The 21,064-nt window shown below is 37.5% G+C and overlaps 1 protein-coding gene across 3 annotated transcripts in view; it reads right to left on the bottom strand.

Annotated features, from left to right (window-relative positions):
* Window positions 1–21,064, bottom strand: part of adcy7 (adenylate cyclase 7) — a 99,558-nt gene that overhangs the window by 54,786 nt on the left and 23,708 nt on the right. The gene's annotated exons all lie outside the window — the stretch shown is intronic.

Consider the following 21,064-nt stretch of genomic DNA (forward strand, 5'->3'; position numbering starts at 1 on the left):
TGAAATAAGTTTAGTAGAGGCTCTCAAGTGGTGTAGTTATCTAAAGCTGAAGTTACAGCAATAGTGTGCATAGGTCTCAACCAGTCCTGGACTGGGAAATTGGGAGAGTCCGGAGAATTCCCAGTGGGCCGGTAGCACTTTTGCCTGGTTACTGAGAGTCAACGTATAAACTCACATATAAGCACAAGAACAAGAACTATGAATGTTATATCTTAGTGCATATCTGTAGCAATTTAGGGGTTAAACCAGCTGGCTCCACCTCAAGTGGTGCAGCCCAAGTTTGCTAATTGTAATTGAGCCTTGTACAGTGCAGAGAGAACAGATGAAGCTGAAGTTAGCTTCTTATTCTCATTTCCTGTTCCACCTTAAATGATATAGCAGTAACATGCAGATGCCTGTACAGGTGCTACCTTGACTAGTACACTATTAAAGGTGGAAAGGGAACTGGAATAAGAAGCATCATATATCATATAAAAGGCTACTTAAGGAGCATGAGGATGGATCCAAGCAGGAGGGCAGTGAGAAATAGCTAGCATTAGTTTGTAGCATATTGACCATCATGATAACGTCACATTTAAAAGTGCCATAGAATGGAAAACTGTATTTACATTGGCATAATTGAATAAGGAGAGTTCGGTACATTGAACTAGCATACCGTGAACCTCAAACACTGACCTTAAAGTCAGTTAACTTTTGTTCCATCAGCTCATTGCAGAACACCAACAGCCAGTGAAAACTGACAGCGTGAGAAAAAAGTAAATATAGCAGGTAAAGAAAAGACAAGAATTCACATTATGAGTTCAATCAAGCCCCTGTACAACAGTCCAAAGCTACAACACTGATCATATCTCAAACACTGTATTGTACACTGTATTAGCTACTCTCAATGAAAAGATGGATGTTAACTATGGGCCAGATAAAGTACACACAAACCTTTCTGTGGCCTGTCCGTGTGTGAGTGTGTGTGTGTGTGTGTGTGGTTCTTGCACTGCAGCAGATGTGAACAGCCACAAAGCCCTCATTGAGACACAGCAAAGGAAAGCCTCCCGCTAGGAGAATAGAAATGGGGGTCTCAATTGAGTCTTCTGCTAGCATTTCACTCTGGCAGCAGGAGCAGTGGACCAAACAGCTTTGCTATGCAAGCAACATTTATAAATTCAATTATTTTTCTATGGCCAGATAGGAGTTTCAACACTGATCATACAACAAACACATCTACTGCCAACATGTATATTACATTAATGTCACAGGCAAATGTGAAGGTAAATACACATATAATTGGCAAGAGATTGGCAGTCTACATTTTAAACACACTTTCAATCCTTGGTCAAAATACAGAACCTAATTTTGAATGTAAACAAACAGGGCAAATGTGAAATGTAGCTTGTTAGTCATCATTACAGTTGCAAACAAAGGCTCAGGGCAGTTGTGTTAATTTGATCATTTATATTAAGTAACTTGATCCTGTTACCAGCTTGTGGTGTTGCATATTTAATGCTAGGATATGTTCAGGTTCATATTCCTTTTAGGAAGTCATTTTACAAGACAAATTTCAGGACAATTTTACTAATTGTTTCTATTTTAATGACAAGGAAGGTCATCTTAACATGACACAACTGATGACATTCTTAACATTAAAGTCAACAATACAATCCCTAATGATAACTGACTGACTAACTGACTGACCGATTGACTGACTGATACACTGCTTGACACATTCACATAAACCATTCCTCAACCAATCATCTGATCACTAGTCCCACTAAAGAAGCTGGCGCATTAAAAAGTAGCCTCACTCTTCAAGGCGTTCCACACACACAACACTGTAGCATTACAAACTACAATAGGGATGCTTGGACATTCAAATTGGGGATTAGCAGCTACAAATATGCAAAAATATGCAAAAACGAAAATATGCAAAAATATGTTATTGTTTTCACAGTGGCATAAAGGCCCAACTTCAAATTTTTCCAGGATTTCACTAATATTTCCAGAACATTTTCCAGCACATGTGGCAACGCTGATGCTGCATCACCAGAGCCAGAACAACTCTATTTTGAAGAAGAGAGGTGTTTTCAAAGTACAACTATATCCTTATTTTAGTGACTAGTAGGGATGTAACAAAGCATCATGACATTGCAATATTGCAAAGCAAAACTATGACAATGTGCACTGTGATGTGACATGAACTTGTGCAACAAGTTTATAATCATTTTTGCTTAATTTTGTTCAACATATCATTCTAACATAGGCTAATCATTTTCCCTAGCAGCTACAGGCCTATTCGGATTGTTTTTTTCAGATTTGTTTATTATTATTATTATTATTATTATTATTACTACTACTACAACATCTCTGTGCTAAAACTCTCACATCTGGACAGCAATAAAAAGACCAAAAGGACAAGCTTCGAAGTTGGTTTGTACTTCATGTTGTAAGAATTTAACACTGGATCTTTATGGAGCTGACAGTGATACAACTAGTCAATATTTCCAGAAAAGAAACAAAATTTATATATATATATATATATATATAATTTTATGAAATTGTGCATTAGTGAATATAAAGTAATGGTCATTAAATGTATTTTCCTCCTGCTCCAGGTAGCGCACAGAGTCAAAGTTTTACTGCCCAGACCAAGTAAAAGTTTGAGTGATTCTTCAAAAGCCCATTTTTGCATTACATTGTTTGATTCATAAGTGTTTAATATTTGGAGGAGGGGCTCAGATATATGCTAGGACACTGGTGAGTAGCAGCGGTCAAAAATCCAACACAAGGTGACATCTGCCCAGAAAAACAGAGATGTGTGTCTAGACAGGACTAAAATGACCAATCTGTACAGCAATAAAACCACAGACGAGCACCTGTAAAAGAATTACTCCAGGACTTCGGGTACATTTAATCCGGTCCAAACAGGGCGTCAATGGCTGCAAGGACTAGTTCGCTCTTTAAAAAAAATGGTTCTTCAAAAGGGATCTTTAATGAAGAAATTGGTTTCATACAGAAGCATGAACACTCTAAGAACCTTCTGCATGATTAAATGGTTCTTTGCATTGTGAAATGGTTTTGATTGATGGAGAACCATTCCATGAATACAATAAGATATTTTGCCCAAATCCTTCAGCACTAATGGCCAGTGACAATGCTAGCTCGACATGACCAACTTTGTCCCCGTCAAAAACACACAAGAGCAGCACCTTGATGATCCACAAACATTTAAAATGCTATATAGATTAGTCAATTAATTGGAAAAAGTTAATAGGTTAACTCCACTCACTGCACCTGATTCAGACATCACTAGAATCATTTGGTCAGGGTGACCTTGAATAAATGATCGCTATCAAAATATACACTACACTCCTACCATCTTTTGGAAATAAAAAATATGAATAAACAAAATGAATTTGCATGTAATGTTTTCAACAGAGTGCATTAAAAGAAAGCAAACAAAACACTCAAGCTACGGTGCATGCCCTGTGTTCAGAAACGAACATTATTCGCCATTTCAATGACCCGAATAACCTACTTCATCACAAGACTACATGCTTATTCGAATGGGTGAGCACAGTCAACAACATGAGAGAGAGAGAGAGAGAGAGAGAGAGAGAGAGAGAGAGAGAGAGAGAGAGAGAGAGAGAGAGAAAGAATGTGAACGAGGAGGGAGAGAGGACAGAAGAGGAGAGGGTTCAAAGGTCTTTCTCTCATTGCTGGATATTAATGTCTGAGAGACAGATGCAGATTATCAGCGGAGTGTAAACAGTCGCTCATGCCAGAGAGAGCAAACACCACATATGCATCATCTGAGATGCTCACCAGAGCACCACCCAGAAGGATCTGGGTGGACCACAGAATCCCTGAGGTTTTCTCAGTATCTCCTAGGAGGGATCTAAAGTGAAACTCTAAGGAGCTGTAGCACTTCCTGTTGTGATTACGTATCTGTGCGCAAAGTTTTGTAATATGACTCAAAGCCACAAAATATCACAGACAGCTGAGTACGGCTGAAAGAAGCTATTTCAAGTGTCCTTTTACTGTGTGCCCTCTGAGCTTTTCAATACTGAGCTGTCTGCGAGTTTTAAACAACTAAACCCAACAGACACTCTTAGAAAAGACCACACCACGACTAAGAGCACTCTGCCAGGAGAGAAAAATGGAGCGGGGGAGTGAGGAGGGAGAGAAAGGGAAAGGAGAAAGATAGGGAGAAAAAGAGCAAAAAAGAAAGGGGCAAGAGAGAAATGGAAAGGAGAAGGACAGAGAGAAAGTGAGAGAGAGAGAGAGAGAGACAGACAGAGAGGGAGCAAGATAGAAAGGGGAAGGAGAAAGAATGAGAAAGAGTGAGAGAGAAAGAAGGGGATAGGAGAAAGACAGGGAAAGAGAAAGAAAGCGAGAGAGAAAGAGAAAAGAGAAAGATTGGGGGGTGAAAGGGAGCGAAAGGAGAAGGACAGGGAGAGAAAGAGATGTGGATGGTCATATACAGCAGTGCACTGGCATGTTGTGGCTGCCAGACTACACGAAGCCTTCACAGCACCGAGGCCAACGAGACACTTTTATACTCCTATTCTAAAGTTACTATGGCAAAGGAACAAGCCAGTGGACGAGAGTGAGAGAGAGAGAAAATAGACTAGTCTCTCCACACACAGTTGAATAGCAGTAACTGCACTGCTTTGTCTGAATGGCCTTTCCATCTGAATGCAAAAGCAATCAACCAGGGAATAAAGGAATAAAAAAATTCCTGGCCCTCGTTTACTGACTACTGCCATCATCGATTCCTGGTATCTTTCAACACAATACACTCAAGCTCCACTGAACCATGAACTATACACAGTTATGTGGCATGAAACACAAAATGACACACTAAAATGCTACGCGTAACACAGTGCATATGCATAATTTTAGTTACTGCAATTATTTGAACAAATCACTCAAATATAACTGGTTAGAAAGCCAAAAAACCCGACCTATTCATGATTAGACCACAGGTGTGTTAACTACTCAAGGTGCCAATAGTCAAATACAGAAATCACTATTTGAGTATTTACTGCATTGCATCACAGGAAGGTGGAGAAAACATTCAGACCATCAATTTAATGAAATGTCAATTTATTATTACATTTCAACATTGTTAAGAATGTGACTGAGAAGTCAGTCATAGCAAGGCTTGTATCACTAAATAGGCTAGGCTGACGTTAACTTCAGAAGATAACTAGTCTCTATCAGCATCCAGTGTTCCAGTTAGCTGTAGTTTTAGCTCATTAGCTAAAACTGAGGTAGTCTCCATCACACTACTCATCCAACACAAACCCTACCAATTTCCCTTGGCTATTTTTGAATATAAAGTATGTTTTGAAATGTGATGTTACAATTTTGTGCAACACCAGTGCTGTCACCTAAAAATGTAAGCCACAGCTCATAAATTTCAGCCCAAATCCATAGATTTAAGAATACCTGAATATTAAAATTAGTCAGAACACACATCCCTAGTATCTAGTCAAAACTAACAATGAATATGCCATTTTGCTAACATTAGCTCAATTTCACACACACACACACACACACACAATATATTATATATATAAAATACAAACCACTTTAAATGATGTGTGTGTGTGTGTGTGTGTGTGTGTGTGTGTGTGAATTCTTCTGTTAACTTCATTCTCATTCTCTACCCAAAGCCAGATAAATCTGTCTGCATGACTTTGCGTCTGGCACACCAGCACCAGTCGGCAAGGGTCACCAAAGGAGCCAAATGTCTGACTCACACATGAGTCATGTTTGAGCAGTCCTCTATCCTGGCTGAACAAATGGTGCCATCACGGTCAGTGAGAAATCTGTGGTTCTGTGGGTCAGTAGTACAGTAATAAACTACAGCTCGGCTCAACGCTAAGCAATGCCATTCATTCTTAAGGAAATAAACCAGCCTGTTTCCAAGTCCACACTTGCAGTTTGTGGTTTTGCTTAAAGAGGAATTCCATCAACTTTTCAAAAATTTTGTATAGTTCACTCATTGAGATATAATCAAAGTCATTCTAACTGGCTTTGTGTGAAGTGGTGCATTGTAGAGAAACGTTACTGCAAACGTAACTCAAATGTCTTTACAATAGTGATGATGGGAACCAGGGGTCACCAAGTCCATAATGCAAATATAGCCATTTTACTTATTGTCCAAAATTATCTATGAACCTACACATGCCATCTGAGCTCCTGTTGATAAAGGTAAAACAGTGGTAAATCTGAAAAAATGTATGTTTTCTTTGGGTACTGTTTTGCCTTGCAGCACCCTGCATGTACCTCTCCACCAACATTTTAAACCAAAATCCTACACCAACATAACAGACATAGGGCAGCGTGAACATTTCCTGTAATAACTTTCTGTGGGGGATGACACAAACCTGTGGACGATTGTATTGCAGTTTTGTCAGTCCTTGAGATATAAACAAAGTCATTTAAAGTGGTTTGATGTGAACTGATTTACTGCAGAAAAACTTACTGACTCACAGTGGTGTTCACTACAGTGGTGATGGGAACCAGGGGTGACTATGTTCACAATGCAATGCATAGTCATTTTATTTACTATCCAATCTAATGTTGGGAATGGTAAAATAGTAGCAAAACTAACAAAAAAAAATGTTTTCTTTGTGGATGTTGCTTATCGCTGCTGTCGGGACAAAACTTTGTATCTCCATTTTTGTCGTTTTTCAGTTTTTTTACATAATTTGAAAATGCCTGTTGCCCTTTACATTGTTTGTGAATTTCATAGAAATGGCCAAAAATGACTTGGAAAAAACTCTGGTTCCATAGACTTACATTAAAAGTAAAGAAGTTTCTCCTGAAAACTTACCATTTTGGAGATACAAGGTTTTGTTCTGACAACAGCGTTACGCTGCCTTACACTGCCTTGCATGCACTTCTCCGCTATGAATGGATTTTAAAAACACATTATTATGTCAAGATTATTGTAAATCAATGTCTGAGGAGCCTTTTAAAGTAGTAACTTTCTTTGTGGTAGCTTTCAGAGGCATTCAATTCTTCAGACATCTGGTTCATATCATTACTACTGAGAACAATTCTGACTCCATACGCTTCTCTAGAATGGACATTTCGTATCAAACCACTCGAAATGACTGTTTACATCTCAACCATTTGAATTTACAGAGGTTTTGAAAAGTCAGTGGAATTCCCCAATAAGAATAAGAGCAAGTGGTATTCTTGAAACAAATATGTTCTTAAATATTTTCCTAAAATTGCGACAGTCTCACTGTTATCTGTCGGAATTTCTAATAAAACATAAAATAAACCAGTGAAAATTTTTCCTGTTGGCTGTTTCCTCCACTACCACCATCTAGCTCATTGCTTTGAATGTTTGGTTTGATTTTGTTTCATTTTGCTGTTCTCAGGTACTGATGTGAATAAGCTGAACACCAGTTAACATGAGATCTTTACATTTAAGACTTGCATTTAAGAGCATTTTTATTCAACTTGTGTTTGTCTCCAAATCCTTCAAACATTTTTTTTTTTTCTCAAGAAAAGTTTTTGTGAATCCAACCTATGGTCTCCAACCAATAGAGACAGTAGCTGTGCCTCTCTATTGAGTGCTTGCCGCGCATCCGTCAACTCTGCACTTTTAACTTTAAGCAGTTAAGCTTTAGATGAAAAGAGCTTTTAGGTCAGGTCAGGCAAAAGCAGTTCAATATAGTACCAAAAGTTAAATGATACATGTACTAGTATTCTAATATCTCCACTAATGTTTTTGGGTCATTGTTGCATTATTTTAAAGGAAAGAATGGACTGCTTTCTCACATCTACAAAGTGTCACCATCAAAAAGCCAAAATCAACAGCTTTTCCATTTTCCATTGCATCACTATCATTTATCTGCCTCAAAGTTATATTTAAGCCCTATTTGGGCTGGATTATTCTTTAAAAAAGGGGAAGCTAGGTAAAGTCATTTGTAAGAGATTTGACTGGCTGATTTGTATGGGCATCTGTGTAATTCCCCCAAACTGCCTCAGATGGCCTGGATCAAAACATCATAACGTTAAGATTAGAATTAAATGGATCCAATCAATCAACAAAAACAAACTTCCAGCTATTACCAGATATAACAGCATTAGGCTAATTAAGTGTACTCAATTTAACTAGTGTGCCTAACAGGACAGAAATAGCTCTGCCTCGCGACAGGTACCTTTAGATATTTCATTTCATTCTCCCAAAATCAAAAATGTTTTAGATTACAGTAGTCTTGTTTTGAACCTGAAACAGTGCAAAGTCAAGCTCTATTTTATCAGTTAGCCTTGTCTTTTGCTTGAGGGGTCATAGTCTTTTACCGGATTTTGCTATTATTTTACTGTGAAGTCGATTCAAATGGGACTACTATTATAAAGAAGCTCAGAGTTTGATGAATTATAGAAGGTTATTCGCTTGGTAATTATTGCACAACGAACATGCAAAAACTATGGACAGATTCGTACTGGAACAAAATTACTGATGTCCACAGCACCTTCCTAGATGAAACTAATCCAGCTCGAATAGGGCTTTAAATGCTATAAAATGTTTGTGATACACCAATTAGAACCAAAAAGGATTTAAATGAATGTCATATAAAAACACTAATGCTGCAAACAATGAATAAAAGCAAGAATGAGCCACTTATATTATGCAAAGGTAATGTACTATGGGGGCCATGTTAGCATTTGTATGGTATGGTCTGTTTTGGCTTTCTGATCCTTTAAGCAGTATACAGCCTCAATTAAATTCAGGTGACTATAATCCATTCACTAAAACTTATTTTCATGGGTTAGCAGTGCTCATGCCCTGTACAATATACTCACTGTGAGTGGTCATAACAGGCTAATACATTCATATATGTGGTATGAAAATGCATATGAGCAATTGAGTCCATGTGACATGGCTAAAAGATCAGCAATTTGATTAAAATAACTGTACACTGGTCAAAGTTCATGAATGTATGTGATTCATCACGCTTACAGAACACTTGTTTGCAATATTCAAGGCTGGTCAGCAAGGCCACAGCATGTTCAGTGAAAATATCTGTATTTCTAGATGAATAGTGCTATTGTAACTTGGAACACTAACATTTCAGGTGTGCCCATATAAAGAAAGTAATACCAAAGGCCTTGAGTGATCACCAGAGGCTAACAATACAATAATAATTAAAATATGTTGCCCAGCTTTACTGCATCAGGGCAGACTAACAGAATGGTGCAGCAGTCAGTGATTGAAAAATCAAATATGTTGATACAGCCCACTGACAGTATTCAGGTCTACTCAAGTGATGTGGTCACTGAGTGTAAAGACAACAGAGAGAAGGACAGAAACTGAACTGGACTGCAGTGCAGGAAGGTGCAGAAGTCCCACAAGACTTAATTCTGAATTTCCCAGTTTTCCATGTGATGCCACAGCGTTGTCCGTTTGCTAAATGCTGACCAGCGGCGTGTCAGCGTTCTGGCACAAAAGCTCAATTCTCTATATAATCTGATAAAGACAAATTAAAGATTCACAATTTACACTTGTTAACTTCGTGCTCTTTTATCTCCCTTCACTCTGGTGAAATGGACTAATTCGCTCCACATCACAATCTCTCCCTCAGAGCCCCAAGCGTGGTAATGATGCCTCATAGATTAATCCAGCTCTTTGAAGTCTTTATTGGGATAATCGGATCGCCAACTTCAGACAACGCCCAGACAGCCAACGCACAACTGCATATTACACTAACACGCTCCTCCTACTGCTCCTACAGTTCAGGCTTATAATAGAAGGATCTGACATGGTGTGCTATAATCAACAATTTCTGACTGATGCTGGAACAGCAAGGAATGACTGTTTTCCCTCAAGTACTTCACAGCATTGATAAAACACTATCACAGTACCTTCCAGTATCAGTTACTGAATTGGGCATTCAGAGGCTGAATGAATCCATGCTTCTTGAGCTCTGCTATGCTATGCTAAGCAATGTCTTAAAAACCTGAGAATGCTTGTTTTGACTGGACTGGTTTGTTCCATTCTGCTTCTCTTAAATTACACCAGTGGCAACCTTGCACAGTATTGTAAACCAAGCAGAGACCACATTTCAAGGAAGGAAACTTACTATTTATTTAGTTTTACGTATTTTAAACTTAACTTCTGAAACAATCTGAAGCACCTACTGGTGCTAACTAAGCTTCCTTAACCCAAACCATAACAAACAACTAACAAAAACAAGTAAATATACTACAGGTTTTTGAAAAGACAGACAAAAACACAATGGAAAACACATTTTTATTCCTACCACAGAGGTGGCATTAATGATAATACAGCACTGATATTTCATGTAAGTGTAAAGCCCACTCACAACAACGTTTCATGAAAATCCATTTTGGAACAAAAGCCCTTCAAAGAATGATAAATGGAGAACTAGAGACAGTAAGAAAGACAGATAGAAAGAAAGAAAGAGCACAGAGCTGCAGAGAACAGATTAGATTAGCGTAATGCTAGCTGAGACAAATCGCTTCTCTTGTTTATCATAAACACAGGAAGTGTGGCTGTAAGCTGCTAGTGGCGCGTGCCTGGTCGGAAATGTCCCCTCGTGCTCCTGCCAGAAGTATGCGCCCACACAGACACACACACACACACACACACACACACACACACACACACACACTTTATTTGGTTCAACATAGAAGACAATTTAATCAAATGTATATAAAGAGTCCAGTATGACAACACAGTTCATTAGTCTATGACTAATGTTCCATTTCACAGAAGGAAGTATTGCGTCAAACAGTCATTTTCCTTGTGATGGCTAAGGTTGAGCAACACCTTGCAAGCTGTTTGGCTTTGAAGAGCCACGTAGATCTGTGCAAGCCTACAGATTTCTCAAAGGATGCCAATGATTAAAACAATGAGCGGTTATTTACAATATGAACAAAATACTGTATGACACTTACAATTACACTGCTATATACTGCGATTAAAGTGTGTCTTCCAATTTACTGAAAACAGATGAAGGTGAACCCTTGATCTGTGCTGGTTGAAGCAAAACCCTGCTCTGTTAGTGAAATTCATTAAGAACAAGCACAAAGGCCAAATAAGCTGACCAGGAGCAAGAGGAGATCAGTGTGGATCCTCTTCCAAGCAAACTCTGGTGTGGTTTGTTTGAAACATGAACACATAAACCGTCGTCTCGTTTCTACACACCTTCTTTAGTACCTGCAGCTAAACGTAGGCAATATGATGATATTTTATCGCTCCTGTGGTTAATTTTGTCATCATGATTAACAATGCACCTATGTATTTATTGTGAATATCTTCAGTGCTTAAAGTACACTGACCAACTATATGTTTCATTACAAAGACAGCATAATTAGTGCAGTTAAATTGGGTTTAGTGCAGTGTAGTATGTGAAATGTTAAATAAAAGTTAATTTTTGATAGCAATTCTTAAAAACGGCACCACTAGCGCATTGTGTCTGTGTCAAAATATTGTGATATGGGGGCTCCCGAGAACCGCAACCGTCTAAGCATTGGCCCTATCATCAGGAGATCACAAGTTCGATCCCTGGTGACGCTACAGCTGTCCGTGGTCAGGAGTCCAAAAGAGCACAATTGGCCTCGCTCTCTCTGGGTGGGTGGGTGGGTGGGTGGGTGGGTAGGATGCCTCCCCCCCCCCCTCAATCACTGAACGCAATGCTGATGTAACAGATCTGGTGGTTGGCGCTTTCCTCCAAGCGCGTTCAGCTGTCCAATGACTTTGCGTGAGCGGCAGCTCGAAAAGAAGCGGTGGTTGGCTTCACAGGTCTCGGAGAAAGCCTGTGTTTGCCTTCGCCCTCCTAGAGCTGGTAGTATCGTGTGATTGGGGGAGTCCTAACTAAAGGAGTAACTGGAGATGACTACAAAAATAAAAATATTGTGATTTGCATTGAGTATCGTGAAAAAGTCTTTAAGTATTGTGTTACAACACAGTTCCTCTACCACCAACTCTTACCTGCAACAGTTTTTTTTTTTCTGTTGTGAAACATGGTTTTTATCATTTCTTCATTGGTAATCCTAAAAAGAGATCAACGTTTCAGTTTAGACACGTGTCGATATTGTTATTATGGACACTTTAAAATAGTTACTACATTTTAGTCATGCAGGTTCCAGTTTCTCTAGAGATTTTTTTTTTAAGCTCTGGTTTCACAAGCTCCCACTACACTGTCACACTATGATCCCATTCTTCATTTGATGTTTGTACAGCTGTTTTAGAGTGTTATTAGTCTGAGCCCCTTCATAGCTCATGTCTTTGGTTTTTGGGGAAATTCAATTCTACAAGGAGCCAAAGACAAATCCCCAAAATGTATAACCAACAACATATTAGTGCTACTAATTACTGTCACTCAGATCAGATTATTGTCTTATATATGTACTGTGTCCTTTTTTGAAATGCAAAATTGTGATATTGTAAAAAATGAAAAAAATGTTAGGTAATTATGACATCAAATTTTTATATCAGCACATGCCTACTCCACATATACAAGCATTAACACGCACATCTACTATATATCTATATCATGTCATAAAATCTGCCCAATCGGTTGTGTCTTCTTCTCTGTATGACTTCTATTTACATTTTTTGGTTAATGTCAAATATATCAGCGCGAATGCTAAGCAACCTTGCACTAAAACACAACAATGTGGCATTTTCTGCTTTGGTCCAGACAAAGGGAACAGAATAACAGACAAAAACGCACCCTAAAAACACAGTTAAAGGACCTCCACATCTGGCGCTCCAGTAACAGAAGCAACTATTGATGGCAAAGGTGATGTCAAAAATCTCCCCACTATCCTTGCAATTTTGACATGAGATGAATCATAATATTTCTGAGGGATTGGGAAGTTGAAACAGATAAAAATGCACCAGCAAAATGAAGAAATGCTAAATTTAATGGTTATGAAAAAGAATGGCATTAGGTGTTAACATCCAATCCTCTTGATACTACGCAGTTTATATTGTTTGTATACAGTTGTTTACAGGCTGTCTACACTTGGTCTCTTTTATGATCTCTTTTATAATACATACAGTCATTCAGTTTTGTAGGACATCCATATATATACTCAGAAAGGCTTCTCGTGACTAATTTACTACAATAACAATAAAATGCATTCATATTCCTATCGACCCCTACTTTTAACTGTTGAACACAAAGTAAAATATGAGAAAAATGCACAAGAAAAACAGCACAAGAGTTAATTCAGGGTATAAGAAGGAGGAAGAACCATCCCTCATCATGAGGCCAGACCACATCCCTCCCTTACTCCCACTCTCTCCCTCCCTCTCCCAACATCAAAACAGAGCTGCCGTGGACCACAGCTGTGACTGCGTGCCCCAGCCTAACCACACAGGGCAATCACAGAGCCAAAACGGCCACCAATCAGCACAGTGGAAAAATACTTAACCGCAGCAGACACAAGAGGCATATAAAAGCTTATTCCTAACAGTCAGACTAGCACAGTTCTCCTGCTTTCTCCTCCGCAGTTAAAATTTTGTTACCTCTGCAGGGCCGTAGACAAGGCTTACAGCTTTTTAAATATAAAATGTTAGTTACAGTTCAAGAACTACATTGAAACCAAAGTGTATTATAACAGACTACTGTACGACAAACTGTTAAGTAAACAGTGAATGCTTTATCAGGCACTCAGGCCCGGCATAAGGCTTATTTTTATTCTGAAATCCAGTGTAAGTTGTTCGAATTCATGATTAGCCGGCCATCTGCAATTTGATCTCTCCAACAGTAAATGAAACAGATGGTACATGTATTTTTTTGTCACATAGTGCTTTTAAATATTTCAGTCTTTTCAAAGGCTTCAGTTTTTCTTTTTTCAAAAAAACAACTTAATCCTGGTTTGGTGTATAGTTTGTTACTCCTCAGCAGGCCTGTGCAATAAAGTTATGTAATCGGATATCAGTGTTGACTGACAAACAACCCAATGATGATGCTTCAAAGCTATAAGTGTTTTGGGAAGGAGAAATAGAGGGCACCATTTTAATTTTAAAAACAGTTTGATAAAAAATAATTAATATGTATATGAAATATTTAGATGATTTTTTTGCTAGCACAATATATTGTTACAAGGCATTAATAAGCTATATTAATAAGGCTATCGTTGAGTAAATTTTCCACTGTCTCTAATGTGCTGCATTTACCATACAGCTGCACCTGATTAAACAGGACTAATTATGCTCTTACTGTAACGGAATATGCGATTTGTCACTTTTTTATAATGACGATATACACAATATGCACTGCCCATGCAGAATGTTCATTGTTTAGTCTTTTGAAAAATTTCTCAAATACTCACTTAAAAATCAAAATAACCAAAAGATTACTTGATCACTAACAGTGGACAACACTTTGCTAAGCAGTGCCCTCCTAAAAGCTACACTTTTTGCAAGGTGAAACCCTACAACACTTCATCAAAGACTGTTCAGGAACATTGTGGCTGGCTGAAAATATCATCTGTCAATCCCACTTGGTTGATAAAGCTGCCATTTCTAGGAAAAAAAAGACAATGACATTTTTATGATCCACTAATGAATTATAATTTGACTGACAGACCTGTCAGATTACACTGTGTGGGAGTGTGTGTACACGTGTGTATGTCAGAGAGATATTGAGTTAGCTGGTTGGGGCTGAATGTCCACTTGAGCAATAACATAGGATCTACAGTGTGATATTGTTTGCTCACTGACACAGCAGACCATCTGCTCTGTGTGTATAGATCAGTCACTCTCCACCTCTCCCTCTTTCTGTATCCTTCTCTCTTCACCTCTCTCCATATCTTCCCTCAGTCTTCACACAGCCTTCACTGCAGCGGATAATAGCTGTTTTCATACAGAGGAAAATAAGCACTCTTGAAAGCATGCTGTGGAAATGACAGCTGGAGATAAGATATAATGAAAAAGACATACCGGAATAAATGTACTATTACATTGTGCTGTAGCTTGAGTTAAATCAAATCAAGTCACATTATGAACAGTTAAAAGTAGTCAATTAAGCCCGAACGACTACACAGTATGAAAACGTAAAAATAAGCAGATTTCTCCGTAAACCTGTTTGTCTACAAAGCACAGCCTCCTAAAGGGCCCATGTCTTGGCCAAATAAATAAATAAATAAACAAAGAAATAAATCTAAATTTCTCTCTACACCCTAAATAAGTCTCGTTGGCTTTGGGGATCAGCATGAACCAAAACTCCAATCAGCAAACAGAGTAATTCAAGTATATTCCAGTCAAATGTGATTAGTTTCTGTAATTTACTAACAAATAAAGTGCCAAAAATGTCCTCTTGTAATATAAGCGGATCACACACCAGGAAAATGGGGAAATCAATCATGAATTAGTATTAAATAAAAATATATTAAATTTAAAACTGATTGAAAACACATAATCAAGTCAGCTGAACCTCATGTTGTACTGGTGTACAAGCGAAGCTAAAACGAGCAGCACAACGCTTTCTTAAAACCCACCAGAAGCTGAAACAGGCCCAAAATGTGACTGCAAACATAAATGTCTGAAATATGGTGGGAAAAATACACTAAAATTTTCTTAAATTAATCTACATAAAACAAATCTTCTGTCAACTCATATTACTTGTGGATACTCTTACTGTCCTTGTAAAAACAGCCTTTTAAATCAATAGCTGCAAGTGTCTCCTTACAGAGATCTCGTTTTGTGATACTGCACGCAAAAATGTCCTTCAAGTTCAGAATGGACAGGATGCTCTAAGCTTGCTATCAGCAACGCCATCAAATGAGCCACACTCTTCTGTCCCTCCACACTCTTCTTAAAGAGATGTTGGACAATGCTTGTGTAAAAATGTACATTGTAAACCCACAAAATCATGAGTGGACCTCATGGAAAAAAATAAAGAGAAATGTAGAATATGGATCCCTTAAAAGCAAAATCTGAGCAAAGGCCACTGCTGTTTTGTAATGACCGGGTCTTTTATCATATATTCAGCTTCATTTTCATTTTGCTCCTATATGACTGCGTCACTTTGGAGAAACCGAAAAAGGATGTTGTTACAGCTCCCTGCAGAGAGACAGAGAGAAAAACTCATCACCGCATCACCCTCATAAAAAGACACCACTGTTATCCTTAGGAAATAAAGACAATAGCCACATTACTGCACCACAGCAGGGTCATTTTACAGGTGAACTCCCAGCAGTGTAGAGTAGGTGGAGGAAGACTGAGTGTTTCTTTGTGTGTGAGTGACAGGGAAGCAAGGAGACAAAGAAAACCACCACACTGACTGACTTATCAACACTACTTACATTGATTTAACCTATAGTACCAAACTTTTAAAAAGAAAGAAAAATGAAAGACGGCGAATCTTTACTGTTCTGTGAAACCTCGAATTGGAGGTAAGGTATGATGAAGTAAAACAAACTGATTTGCTAACGGCAAAAGAGCAAGTGTGGCTAGACTACAATTTAACCCACAAATCAAAAGGTTTTAGAAAATCGGAAAAAAAATTTGCATGGTTAGCGCTTCAAATGAAATTATTCAAATGCTTTAAATAACACTGCCCCGTGTTTGAACAAAATGTGCACACAGCAATTTACTGGTTGGATTTTTAATCGATAAAGTAGCCTCTGACTACAATTATTAAAGAATAATTCAAAACATACTTCACTCATCATTAAACAAAAGCAAGGCTATATATTTTTCATTTAGTATATTCCAAAGAATTTTCCCCCTCATATGACAACAAAGTGTAACAATGTTCAAATTAAGTCCCACACAAATAAAGAAGTTATGCAATAATGAAGCACTGCAAAGGCATGCATGCTGGAATACTCCACACAATGGAGTTAGTTGGTGTCATTGCATGAGAGTTTAACTTTGTTTTTTTAAACAATAAGCTGCAAGTTGCAAAATAAAACTGAATCCAGACCTACTGGAAAAAGGCAAACACACTGACCGTCCACTTTATTAGAAATGCTAACCTTATGCTTCTCCTCACTTTAGGAGTTCCATCTGCCTTACAAGTCCTTCTGAAATTACAATTACAGACTGTAGCCCATCTGTTTCACTTGATAGTTTGTTAGTCATACTCTCTCCCATTCACTTTTGACCACAGGACCTCTGTTCACCAGGTATTATCTGGGTGATGGACCAGACACAGCACTACCTCTGACATGGTAGCAGAATGGTAGTGTATGTTTTGCTACTAAGAGTGCACCAGTGCAGTGTTGCCGGAGTTTTTACTTGGTCAGAAACTGACCACTGATGAAGGGCTAATGGATGACTAACACAACCGGTCAGTGGTGAACTCTTAGTATTGGAGCCAAGCCTTCAGTTCAGGTAATAAATGACAAAAGCCACAACAATAATGCTAATTTCTGCCAATTCATCAATGGAATTTCCAACTAGTAGGTTAGTGCTAAGCTAACGCTGGGGCACATAAAAATTTTTTTGCAATTCTAGATTTAACACAAGACATTTAAAGTTTGCAAAAGACATGTTTTATTTGAAAGTTACAACAGACATCAGCTGAACTAAACCTCATATCTCTATAAAACAAACCTTGCAGAAGAAGGAAAAAGGTTCTCAACTTTTAATTTAAAGTCACACATTTTTGTTCAGTCATTTTGACCATTTTTTTAATCTGTTTGCGATAACATTTGTACACAGTATAAACAGCAGCTGGCATTTCCAAATTGTGTAAAAAAAATAAAATAAAATAAAAAAAATTCACCCAACTAAAAAGTAAATAAAAACAACAAAATAGAGGTTTTGTTCTGACATTGACAGTATATTTTACCCCGCATGTTGCAGTCTTACAGTGCCCTGGCATAGAACGGTCAGTCCTGCGATTCTCAATCGGTGATGAGTATACGACTTTCAGAAGGCCTAGAGGGACATTTTTTCCCCTCACAAAATTGCCGTCACCTACAGCAAATCAAAACATCATTGTTTGATTCCTCTGTCAAAGCCTAATTATGTTGGTAGTTAATCTAACATGTTAGTCTAGCCCCATAATGCCTCACCATTGAGAGAAGCAGTCTTTTGGAGCAATAATAAGTCCAGTGCTTTAGAGTGCCCTGTAACTCTGCCATCAGTGATCAACGCTAGACAGCAACATCACCTCCTCATTCACCATTCAGTGTTTTTCCCAGAATCCAGACAACCCATAGGAAATTCCTTTTCTGCTCTGGAATGTCTCTACATCTATAATCATCATTCTCCAATGTACCAGCTTCATAGTGTATTTACCAGTGTTCAGTTTTTTTTAATCTTCATCAATCTCCACAAAAAAAAAAACATATATATATCCATTCAAACAGACAGTATCGCTATTTAGAAGACATGATGCCCTGATGATCAGGTCTGTATAGTATTGAAAAATACTGTTGTAATTGTTTTAATATCAGCTGTTCTAAATTTACAGACCAGATGCCCCCAATAACCTTCAAGCCTACGGAGATCAGATTACTCTGTTTATGTGTGGTGTGTGTATGTGTGTGATTATAGTTAATGTATTTTGGCGAACTCACGGACTCATTCAGTCATTACGGTCTGTCATCAGCAGTAATTGGCTGACTCATCCACATTAGTCTGTGGATCTCTCTCTCTCTCTCTCTCTCTCTCTCTGATGTATCTGCTTAGCAGTGGCTATCATCTCTAAACATATTTTTAAGTGATTTTTTTTGGAATTTTAGAGCCCCGTTTCTCATGTCTTCAAGCTTCACTGATACTCTTAAGCTTAAGTTAGTTATAAACTTGTAGAGTTGCTGCAATTCGTCAATGTTATTGACTACATCAATACTGTAAAAACATGTTTGCACATTCACGGTCATACTGTTTGAGTGTATTTTCTGCATACATAGAAAAGTGCCACAAACTTAGCTTTCTCCTAACATTAACATTGTTATTTACATTTATTTGTCTCAACCCAAAGCACACATTTCATATTTTGGTTGTAGAAGCATAACATAACTGAAATCTAACCACTGTTGAAAATGACTGCAGTCACAATAAATAACAGCCATAATTTTATATAATTTTATACATTTTATATAATTTTAAACAATTTTATAAACTGCAATCAATTAAAAAAAATTGAGCAATTATGAAATAATTGACAATTCCACTCTCATTCAGTATGCGCACCTTTCCCCAATACCTGTTTTAGCACGGAAGGTAATGCAGTGATGTGTTTCTATAAAGAAATTTACAAGCTAGCTTTGTTCTTAGGGTTCTTCCTATACGTTAAACACTTCCTAATTCAAAATAAATCATTTTTTGTTACATTTGAAGTTTACTGTCTTAAGTTAGCATACAAATTACTGTTATTGTAGCCTATGAGTGTTATTACATCAAATGCCATCTGCTTTTGTTTAGAATAATGAAAATCCCTGTTCATATCATGAATGGGAAGACTGTCCGTGCATGAAATGCTACAGCACAGCTTTCTATGATTAGCAGATGAAAATCTCACTTGTTTTAATGAATTGTTGGAACTTTGTATTATCCAGTAGCTTTTTATTTTGAGACTTAGTCTTTTAGATTACCTATTGCATGGATGAACAAGCGCTATAGATTAATGGACTGCTACACAATCGTTACCAGCAGTCCTAAAGTCAACACTAAAGTCTGATCCTAGTTAGGTCTAGTTAACGGATTCTCACAAGAGCTCTGAGAGGGGGCAACATGTTGAGCATGGGTCAGCGAGTTTAGGTCACAGTGTCCAAATATGTGGATGTGTTTTCTTTATATCTAAAGTGAAGAGTCGGAAAGTTACAAAAGCAATACAGCTCTAGGCATTGAAGGTGGAAACCATATGAGTCATTCCACTTAGGCTTGACCCTCTTCCAGACCTTGGAAATACTACATAAGGAGACGCGAGTGATGTTAAAAGCAATGCTTAGCCATTTCTTATGACACTTTTCACAGGCAGCAAAGGTTCACACTGACACTTTGAATGAAACTGATGGGGCTGTGTTTAAATTATTGACACTGCAATATATCGTATATATGATATGCATATCAACAGAGCGACAGCTACATTAATACTTATTAATTTACTTTTACACAATGCTTTAATGTGTAATATAATAATGTAATGTAATGATATGCATAATTTAATAATATGCACCATGTATAATTCAGTCACTGTGATGTAAACAAAGTTATTCAGACTGGTTTAATGTGAAACGATGCATTGCAGAGAAACATACCTACTCAGATCTTCTTTATCATGGCGCTGATAGGAACCAGGGGTTGCAATGTCTAATACAGCCATTTTATTTATTATATTTATATAGGTTCACTTTTAGCAAATATATATATATATATATATATATATATATATATATATATATATATATATATATATATATCTTCTGAGTTGTTAAATAATGGTAAAAAAAAAAAAAAGAAGGTGAAACATTTTTTTCTTTGGGGACTTATTTTGCCCTATAATGCCCTGCATGCATTTCTCTGCCATTAAAGTATTACACAAGAGATTTCAGGTTAAAAAACAATGTCTCAGGCATCAAGTAGTGTATTCTTAACCATCTCATGTAATAACTTTCTGTGAGTGAGCTTTTAGAGGCACTAAACACTTTAGATGTTCAGTTCCTATCACCATCACAGCGAACGATTCTCTAGAACTGAGTATTTCATATATAACTTTTCACTTAAAAACTTTTCATTTAAAAAAAAAAAACAAAACATAATTTATTTTTTTGCACATGACTGTCCATTGTGTTGTAACACTGATAAAACTAAACAAAATGATGTTGCTGTGCTGAATATGATCTTTAGCCCCTATTAGTTGAACATTTAGTTGTTCACGATTATTATTTTTTTTCCTCTTTCAAACATGCATATGTGCCAAAATACTGACTACTGACTCAAGGTTGCTGCTGCTGTGATGAAAAGTGAAGACAGTTTACTTTTGAGCTTCTCCGTGCTCTAACCATCACCTCAGAGTGAATCCCACCCATTATATAGTTCTTGAAAGCTACCGCAACAGCATTTATTTACAAAGACTAAACTGAGTCCTAGTCCCAATAGTGTTATTGACCA

Source organism: Colossoma macropomum, unplaced genomic scaffold (genome assembly GCF_904425465.1).
Source record: "Colossoma macropomum unplaced genomic scaffold, Colossoma_macropomum, whole genome shotgun sequence".
Lineage (NCBI taxonomy): Eukaryota > Metazoa > Chordata > Actinopteri > Characiformes > Serrasalmidae > Colossoma > Colossoma macropomum.